The sequence below is a fragment of the Melospiza georgiana genome, chromosome Z (genome assembly GCF_028018845.1).
Source record: "Melospiza georgiana isolate bMelGeo1 chromosome Z, bMelGeo1.pri, whole genome shotgun sequence".
In the NCBI taxonomy this organism is placed as follows: Eukaryota; Metazoa; Chordata; class Aves; order Passeriformes; family Passerellidae; genus Melospiza; species Melospiza georgiana.
The window spans coordinates 63,465,990-63,476,882 of record NC_080465.1 but is presented as its reverse complement, the minus strand read 5'-3'; positions in this window follow the sequence as shown (position 1 = coordinate 63,476,882).

Below are 10,893 nucleotides of genomic sequence, written 5' to 3'. Positions count from 1 at the left end.
AGTATTTTTAGGGGGCCTTTAAGGAGGATGGGAACAAATGTTTCATCAGGGCCTGTTGGACTGGGACAAGGGGAAATGTTTTTTTTTACCTAAAAAGAGAGTTAATTTGGACCATTATTAGAAGTTCTTCACAATGAGGGTGGTGAAACACTGGCACTTGTTGCCTAGAGAGGTAGTGAGTGCCGTATCCCTGGAAACTCTCAAGATCAGGTCGAACAAGGCTCGGCTCTGAACAACCAGATCTACTTAAAGATGTTCCTGCTAGTTGGAGGGGTCTTGGGCTAGAAGGCTTTTGAAGGTGCCTTCCAACCCAAACTATTTTATGATTCTGCGGCCCACCAGCTAAGAGCACTGGAGTAGCAGAGCATCACCTCATCACCCTTCACCTTGCTGGAGGCAACAGGGCTGAGCAGAAAAGTCGTAACAGATAGCTTCACCCTTTCAGATAATGGACCTGGCTTAGATCATTCTCTCCCTGGGGGACCCAAACATTTGAGGTACCTACAAGTAAGGGAAGCTGGGTTCTGCCTTGCTGCAATTTCATACACTCAGAATTGGAAATGAGAAGACAAAAGGCTATGGGGGCTCTGCCTGTCCTCCTCTCCCCTCCCTTCTTTGCTCTGGAGTCCAAACTTTGTAGAAGAAAAAATGGGGAAAGCAAATAGTTGAAGAAATAGTTGTCACAATAGTTGTTTACCCTTTCTGTAAATTCTGGGTATTCTCAGGAACCTCTTGTTAAAAAAAATACATATGAAATGAGTTCATTATAATCACAGAATCATGTAGGCCAAGTTCTAAAAAGTGTCCAGTAGCTAATGAACCTTTTGTCAAATGTCATGTTGTTTACTTCTGTCATACTTAGGTTGTGCAGGCTCCCTGCTCCTGGACTTGTTAGGATGATATATCATTAATGTAACTCCTTTTATACTTCTATTTCTTTCTTTTGAATACTGACTATTTGCCACTGATTGGAAGTAACAGGGAGACATATTTACATTTCCACTGATACATATTTCCTGCATCATTATTCTGTTTGCTAGCAACAGTTCTTTTTGCTTTTTAATGATCTGACTCATAATTTATTTTCCATGCGCCTTTGTTTAGGAAAAAACTTTTTAGGTCTTCCTCACTTAGGAATAAACATTGTGGTCTTAGGAAGAAACATATGCTGTAGCATTTCTTAGATCCAATATTTCTTATAACTTCCCACACAGAGTTCAACCTGCTCGTCAAAGTAGTGAATTACCAGAGTTCCCTCTACTTTTTCCAGAAGAGATGAGGAGAAAGAGTGTCCTCTGGCATGGAGAAAGGGAAGAACTCATGCCTATGAAAGCAGGCCTCAGGTTGACAGAGATTTCCATTTATTTTCATACTTTAGGAATCACAGAGACAATCATTGCTATAACATAAATGGCTTATCTAAGCCCACAAAGGTTGCTGTGGCCCTCTAGAATAATCTGTCTTGCTGACACTACAACACAGCACTGAAGCTCAAAATACCTGTCTACATACACCATACGTCATGACCCTCCAAGCCAGAGAGCAGGTCCTGTCCTTTGTGCCCCCATAACTGCTGCCAGGCATCTGAGCCATGCTATTGCCAGCCAGTCTGTGCTTACAGGCAGCAGGATCTGTCCTTCGTGGGCTTAGCCCACATTAAGAGGGTAAAGATGAATCAAATTGATGTACACTTACCATATCCTGTCGCTGAAAATACAGGCACTCAGGACAAGCCACTTAATGAACCATGGGTAAGAAACCACATGATGAAATTCAGCCTGAGAATGTGCCCCAAGGATGCAAACTGGAACCTGTTTTCTTTATTTCCTTCCGCAATGAATTCTGGTTTCTGCTGCTGCAGTCACTTTTGAAAGATATGGAATCACTAAAATCCTGTTTAAAAACAAAAGCAGTGCACTTCTCCCATGTAAACATATTGGCATGCCCAAAGTCACTAGCCATGACTCCCGTTATTTATGTACTGTATCACTGTTAATTGCCAGTTAATTGTATCCTTCCCTTCTTCTCTGTGTCCTGAGTGAAAGGAAATCACAGCTCTGTAGAGAGTGTATGTCATAATGTGCCAGAGTGTTATTTCCACGGCCATTTAATTCCCATGCCTTTCTAATGCTCTTTTAAGGGAGCTGTTGCGTCTGATACACCTACAACTGCAATTTTTACCCTGTTACAACAAAAACCTTCTAAACTCTTGGCTACATTCTTTTGCTCCTACACTAATTGTTAAAGTAGTCACATTTGACTTGCATTTAGGGTTAAGTGACCAGCTGCAAAAATTTTCTTTTTAGTCTTTCATGTGTTTTAAGATAGGCCTCACTTACTGTGCACCTGAGATTAATCTGTGCTGTAGGTCAAGAAAATATGATTGTATGTAGCTGCTATGATAAAGATCTTACTGATGAAAAGGAACTGGGGAGGGTGGGGGAGGAGAGGTCATACCAACTCAGAGCTCATCTGTTTGGATGAATGGACTCTTCAGGCTTGGATTTGCTCAGATACTTCAATCATCTTAGTTCTTTGTATTTTAATCAATTTTAATATCATGAGACAAGTGAACCTATATTTTACAATATATTTTTTTATTTATGTCTATGAGGGAAAATTATCTTTTTCAACTTAGTAGAGCTGCTGCTCAGTTAGCCCAGATACATCTTTTTCAGCCTTTTATTTTCTTGAAACATACTTGCTGGAGAACCTTATGCACAAACATGAGGAACAAAAGTTTACCAGAAGGCCATTAAATATTTGATGTGTTAATATGGAAAGACAAACTTAAAAAAAACTGGTTTGGAAAGGGACCAGCTGAAAGAGATTCATTCATATGAATGCTGATCCAGGTGTAAATGTCCCCTACAGGATAGGACCCAAAGAATGCAGGCATCAGTCTGCAACCTCTGTGAGAAATATTTCTCTCAACCAGGAATTATCAAAGCAGACTGAGTGGATATCTTTCCTTAAAAGTGGATGTGGCAACTGGTACTCTTATAATGTATTTTCCTTTGAATGCTAAGGGAGCTTCTTAGATAAATTTAGTGATACTGAGGTTTTTGATAAGTCGTACTTAGTCATTTATAATCATGCTAAGATGGTATTTTGCCTTTGTGTTCCTTGGTGGGTAAAAGGTCTTAGTTCCTGTCAAGAAGGGTTGCTGTCCTCCAGCTCCTAAACCTGGGTGAGAGGTATGGAGGACTCTGATGACATATTACTTTCCTCTTTAAATCAAGAATCAATGAGATTTATTTCATTAACTTTTTTTCTTTTAGGCCTTGCAAGTAATGACAGATGACTTGAGCACAGCATTAAGTACAAAAAAGAGTGGGACATATAAAGATGAAATTGAGATTTTTTGCTCTGTGTGTAAAACAGTATCTGAAAAAAGAATTAAACAACAACAGCAAAAAAATACTGGAGCTGTGCTGAAGGATTCCAAATGTGAAGTGTGTTAAATTGGAGTAGCTCAGTCAGTGCAAAACAATTCCCATGTTGACTGCTATTAAGCCTGGCATAAGCAGTTCTCCGTTTGAGGTCCATTCTCACTATCCCAGTGAATGCCACTTGCTGATGTCAGTCAGACTCTGGGCTCTCACTAGAGGCTTTAACTTCACCCACGCCCTGACTATATAGAAGTCAGTATTCACTATAGAAGTGAACGTCCTGCAGCAGCGAAGCTTCCTGTAGGCACAGCAAGATGAGACAAGAGGAGAGCTGAGGCATAGAACTCTCACAAACTGTTCTTGTGGACAGCGTGTTCTATGTCATTTCACAATAAGTCCCAGAGCTTTTAAGCAATAAAATACATCTCTGTAATGACCTACTTTCCAGAGATACAAATTGGGGTGGGGGCGGAGGGGGATGTCCTTCTCTTTGCTTCAGCAGGAGATTGCAGGAACTATCCCCTTTATTAAACCTACTGAACTTACTGAAAACAGAATCTGTGAGTTCCTCCAACTAAAATCCACAATATGGTGCCCTCTGCTGAGGCATTTCACCTCTGAAGAGTTTTTGGGAAAGCTGCAGGAAGTTTTCCAGGGCTAGCTGTCAATCATAGCAGCTACACTGCTTCATTTTGCACCAGTTAACAGGCTCAGCAGAAGAAACACAGCACAAGTCATCAGAGCTGGATTATTTTCACCACTTGATTTTCAGCTGTGAGCCTAAAAATGCCAATATGTATACAATTCTTTTTTCATTAAGTTCTTTTAATCATTCTTTCCATTCTCCTTCTACAGCTGCAGGAAGGATAATCTCAGTTAGAAGCATTAAAAATAAGCAGACGGGATTCTAACAGGAACCATAATGCATTAGTTGTGTGAGTCTCTGCATGAGGGGTCATTCTATACAGAACATCTCGTCTCCTGTTTTCCTTTTGCGTGTCTATCTTACTTTTTTTTTTTCACCTTTTTGGATTGAAGTCAGTAAACTGTCTTCCTCGTGCTTTATTACTAAAGTTAAATTTCTCCTAAATTAACAAATATAAATCAAAAGGGTGTTTGTTGAAGAAGAAGGAAGAATGCAACCATCTTGAAATTATTAAAAAAAGCTCTTAAATCCAATTTTTAAACTTCTGTGACTGGCTGGTGTTTCTCCCCCACATACCTCCTGCACACTGAATATCTGTATAGGACATCTGGACATTTGTCAGTTTTGAAATATCTTTGCCTGTACATCAAACATGGGCTCAGATGCATTCTGGTATGTATCAAGTTCTCCAGTACTATCAGTAACAGAGAAACCTCCCATAACATCTAATTATAGAAGGCTTAAATTTCTTATATTTTTTGCATGTCTTTCAATTCCAATGAAATTTACATAACTTTTGAAAGTGTTCTGTACTAAGTCACCCCCAACTACTACCAAAAAATATGCTGAGTGCAGAGTTTTTTGCATTGCTCTTTCAGCATTATAAAGCATGGCAGAAGTTTTGCAGTCTGCATGAATGGAGTATCTTAATGTTCAACATAGCCACACCTTTAATGCTGCTTCTGGTGAAACGGCAGACTTGATTCTTGTTTATTTTACTGAAGAATGTACTCCTTTTTTCCTCTCCCTCTCCTTTTTTAAACTCTAGTTTAACTCTTCACAGGTTTCTAAGAAAAATCTCTTAAAAACTCTTTCCTTCTTCAAAACATGATCATAAATAAGGATTTTGGTGTAAACAGTTTAGATTTTTTTTTTACTTAAAATGTGTAGTGGGAGACATTAAATTAAGGAAATATTGCTAGACTGTAGTTTTACAGTAAACGAAATATGCAGTAGTTTCTACATTGGCAAAGAACTTAGGAAGCATGTTTTCAAATAAATATAGGATAAATTCTCCTGAACTTTAGTCTAGAAGCATGTCAAAAGTCGTTGATTTATTACTATAATATGTCTAAATTAGATTTAAAAATTATTATTTCTGGAAGTTAAATATTAATCCTTTTTTGTGCATAATCTTTAAACAGCTTAACATTTCTGGATACTGAGTCTGTTGCAACAACAGAACCAGTAGGCATAAAACCAATTTATTTGAATTACTTTATTTTCCTTAAGTATATAGAAAAATGTGTTCACAATAGGTAGTTCAAGTTTTTGTGTGTTTGGTGGTTTTCTTTACCTTCTGAGAGGTTCAGCTGGTTCTCAGATCAACACACTAATTTTTTATATGCAGACTGATGGGGATCAGAAGAGGTCAGACTAAATTATTTGCTTTGCATGCTACCATTACTTCCCAAAACTGCTCAGCTACAGAGTCATAAATAGATGTTATTCATAACAAGAGCAGGTGGCTAATTAAAAAAATATTGTAGAAGGAGTTAGAAAGTTATGTAAATCAGTGTTAATTTTTTTGCCTGGTGTCAAAAGCATAATTGTATTTGTAAATTTTTATTTGTATAGGGCAGAATCATTTAGTAAAACTAAAAGCAGCTTTATCACCTCTGATTAATGGATTTTCAAAAATAACTTCTGTTATATGGATTCCAATGTCAGTGCAATCTGGCATGGCTTAATCATGGCTTAGCCACAATCTCTCCTCGGTGTTTTGGCAGGAGATTGCAGGAGTCAATCTCAATATTTCCCCCAGTCTCTATAATTGCCATGGAGTGGTGTACTGGCCATGCTCTGGACATGTAGGGCAATGACATTACCAGTAGTGCAGAGTTAACCATCAGTTCCTCTGATTTTCACTTTTATCTGTTGACAAGTATGTACACAACCATTTTGGCCACCAATAATTTCAGAAACACCAAATATCCCTTAAAGAACAAATACCCACTTCCCTTCTCTTTTTTATAGGATGGGAATTCTGCGGCATGCAAGACCCCTTGAAGTCTGAAAAACATCTCTTTCCTCACTCCTCTGCACCATGTATTTATGACAGCTCCTCCCTGGCATACCACTCTTCTCCTTGCCTCATGTAAAATTCTTTTGACTCGTCTTCTTTTTTCATGTCGTTTATCTTCCTTTCTTTCATCTCCCCATCTTCTCCCTCATGGCCCCAGGCTCTCTATTTCCTTAATAAATTAAGCTAAAATAGTACTGTCTCCCCAGATTTTGTCACACACCCTCCACCACCTCCCTCACTTCTTATTTCAGTAGATATAATACAAGATTAGACCTAAAAGAAGTCAGCCTCAGTGCAATGCCCTTAAATGATCAGTACTGTTTATAACATCTGAATGTTTAAAACAACGTCTCCTAAGATGCTGCTGGTGCTGGGATCTTTTTTTTTTAATAAAAGAGTAACCTAATTAATGATTTTTGTATTCTGCTTTTTGTATTCTGGCACTCTCTGAAAGAAAACTCTCACACTGTACATTGAAAGCTCCATACCGGTAAAATAATGCATTGCTCCTTTTGTCCCACTCTCTACCAGAAGCTTTTGTTCCAGCTTCATTTTATGTACATTGAACCAGACCCTTACACTCATAAGGACTGCTCATTTTAAACACTAAATTCCTTGGCTGAGTGATGGAAGTTTTAGCAAAAATTAAACATTACAGTATTTGTAGACTTTGAAGTAGAGGACTGTGGCACAGATTCTGTCTTCTCCATCTTTTTTTCTTCCAACCCAGGTCACCAAATGGCTACAGGGAATTTTAGACTCCAGGCTCTTTTTTCTCCCTTTCAAACAATCTCCAGTATCCATGCATACATGATGCAGGAAAAGTAGTACAAGACAACACCGCATGAAATATTTTGGATAGAAAATATGATTCTTGTTTATGAAATCTTTAGGCAAGCTTGTTTTATGTATTCACACTTTTTCTCTCGTGCTCTTCTTGCACTCGCTCTTTTACACACACACACACACACACACACACACACACACAAGCACTAAGCACGTACTTGCAAGCACCAAGATGTGTGTGGTCCAAGGGGACATGCGGGTATTTCCATCCATATCTGCTGCATTCACACACCAACTTTAATATTTCTGTTAAAAATCTACAGCATCAAAGAGCGAAGTATTTGGGGGGAAAAAAAAAGTCTGGAAAACTTTGCTTTTTTTCTTTCTACTGTACAGACTATGTCATAAGGAGAGGGAAAAAGTGAATCACCTGTATTTTAATGTAACACATATCTCTTCTCTAAGATCACAGTGGCTGTCACTTCAGCAGAAACGAAGGCTAGATGATAGCAAACATTCTCCTCTTCATAGAACTCATCAGTCTTTTTGAGTATGTGATCATATTAAAAGACACAGAGGTCCCAAATATGGGAGAGAATTAAGCTGCTAAAAGAACACGAGTACCATGGTAACTATTATTTCCAGAATTCACAAGTTACAATTGGAATTAAAAATAAATCTGTCACTAATTATGGAAGATACTTTTATAGGCTAATGAAATAAAGTCCAGGAAATCAATTTTTAATTTCTTTTATCCCAGTCATGAAAAAATTTCAGTCTTTATGCTTAAGACTGAAAAAAAAAAAAAATTTAAATGCATTGAAAGACCAACAACTTTTTCTTGCAGTGTAACATTTACTAGTTTAAGGCCTATAGATATATCATTAACTAGAAACAGCCCCAATGGGCTCTTTTTTGGCTTTGAAGGATGTAATAAAATAATGGGTTTTTTCCTACTCATTATGTAAATTCCCCCAAAGTGCTATAATCAAAGGGATGAATACAATAGCATAATGTTAGTGGGTTTATTTTGCAAAAGTTTGCAAAGGTTCAAGTGCTAATCTACTTAAATATGTATATAGCTCCAGAGGTAAACTTACTCATGCAGAGCAAGTAATTATTGTATTCAGGGTTTGTATCTAATAACACTTTTACTGAATGCAATGTATAAGATCAGTCTTCTTATCTAAAACACTGGTAATATGAAAATCAAACGTTTAATAGCTGGCACATTAGTACTCCATGTAGCAGTACTTGCATATTCAACAGTACTTCATGAAGCTTCAATAAAAATCACTAGCACTTCTACTGGCTTTGAAGTTCAGTATAGGTCCCAGTGCTTTTTTGGGCTAAGATATTCATTTTATTTGAAAGAAAATGTTACAATGATCAACTCAATAAAAGTCAAATTCTTTATGTATGAGAATAATAACTGAACTGTTAAAGTCCCATCTGCCAGGTGTCAGAAGTAAGAATTACATTAAAGGATTGTGAAATTTCTCTTACATGGATTTAACAGCTAATGGTGGTTGTATCATTTCAGTATTGATGCTGTTCAGGAGTTCTCTCCTCCAAAGAATGGTGCTTGGCAAGCATTTGAATCAGTTCTGAGGTCACTGCCATTCCAGCCTGGCAGTAGGCCTGGCAGAATGTCTAGGAGAATGAAGGCACACCTACAGTGATGGATAAAGATTATGATGTGGTTATCTACAAAGGGGAATTAATAACTTTCCTGGGTGAGATAAACCAGTTCTATCTATCAGAAGAATACACACCTCGTTCAAGCTTGGGAACTCTGGGTATTGGAAAGTTTTCTGTGGGAAAGGACATTGAGGTGGCACTCACTAGGAATTCTCTTTTAGACATAAAGAAAAGTGAGGAAAAAATTGCTTAGGTTTATCTTCAAGATTTCCAGAACTTTTGAACTGAATATCTCTACTTCTTCCTTAAAAAATTGAAAGAGTGTTGCAGGGGCCAGAGAACTTCTGTACACTATACAGGAAAATCTGAAAAAATAGTCAAAATATACTGTCCCTCTCTCTTTTCCTAAAAGCTTTATTTCCTTACTTGCAGATATTTTTACGAATTGTGTAGTGCTCTGCTATTCAAGCATTTGTATGACAGATTTCTACAGGGGGAACAGAACAGTGAACCAGTTATGATTTGAGGCATTGATAGCCTAAAAGGGAAATGGAAATGCAAAATCAGAGAAAGGACTCAACGCTGAATAGACTAACCTGGCACCTCTTCTGTTCCCCTTGGCATTTAGTGTTTTATCACTGACAGCCAACTATATAGCCATCAAAGATCTCTTATTCACAATTTGATTCACAATTAATTCAGCAATCCAAAATTATCACAGAGTGGAGTTCAGCATTACCACCCATTTAAGCTACTGTGTCCCAAAGCTTTGCACATATTAACAAAAAATATTATTACAAGAGTGGGGTATAAAAGCAAAACAGATAAATTTGCACAGATACATCTTAGTTTACTATAATTTTTTTAATTGAGAGGAATTAATTCAAAGATAGAATGTAAGAATGAAAACAACTCCTCACAGTTGTAGATTTTTTCCCATGTCAGTCATATGGCAAACTAATATACTTGGGGTTTTTAGGCAACAATATGGGGTGACTAATTTATGTGCTGAAGCAATGCATTCAGTTTTCAAATACTGACCTGGGTTTTCAAAGCCAAGTAATTGTACTAAGATTAATCTCAGTATTGTGCCTTATTTTGTGATTGAAGGATAAAATACTGTGGACTCGTATTCACACAAACTTGTTTAAGGCTAGGATCATCATTCAGCTGGTTGGTGAAAGTATGATTTATTATAATGACTGTATAAAGAGAAACTGTAGTTCTTAAAGAAAGTGACATTTTTAAACTATAACTCTCGAAGTTAATATTGGTCAAGAAAAACTACTGATATTTGTACCTAATAATTTGGCCCAATCTATGATGAGACCAGTGTAATCTCTGAGGCGCCTTCCAACTCAAATAATTCTGTGATTTGATGACTTGTTATATTGATTCTTTACTTGTCTCCATTAATTGACATTTGCTTTTTTTAAACAAAACCTTAAATACTGTGAAGATGCCAGGGTGTACCTTGATATTTTGTCTTAGCATGAGGCCTAAGAGTAGCATTGCTTCCATACATATCTGAACTCTAAAGGCCCCTCACCTGAAGGCAGAATGAGAATCCGTAATGGCACAAAAATTGTTCACTTCTTGGGTTACATGCAGGTTTCATGGTCTAAGCATAAATATGTTGTGTCATCAAATGCTGTATTACTAAGTGCCAAATGTGTCTTGAAATGAGTACTTAATTTAATTTTTATGTAAAAATAGGGTAAAATCCAAGCTGAGCAATTCTTTGTTTTGTTCTGTATTTGTTGCCTGTTTTTTTGCATAATGAATGACAGCCCCAGAAAAAAAATAGTGTGGAGTATTTTTTCATGATGTCTGCTCACTTTCTAAGGTATTGCAAATGTTTCTCACAATGTTGTACTGGAGACTGTGAACTTTTGATGTGAACAGATGGGAGAAAGAAAAACTGAGTGTAATTAAAACTTAAATGTTGAAAGTTGATCTTGCAGTCTCTGCTCAAAATGACTTCCCTGTGTAGAGAGAGTTCAGCTTGAATAAACACCACACTAAAGGCTTCTAAGAAACCATAAAAATTTTCCTATTGTTTGTCCTTTCATGCTTCAGTGAGGTGACCAGGCATTATTGAGAAAAAGAAGTTATTAATCACC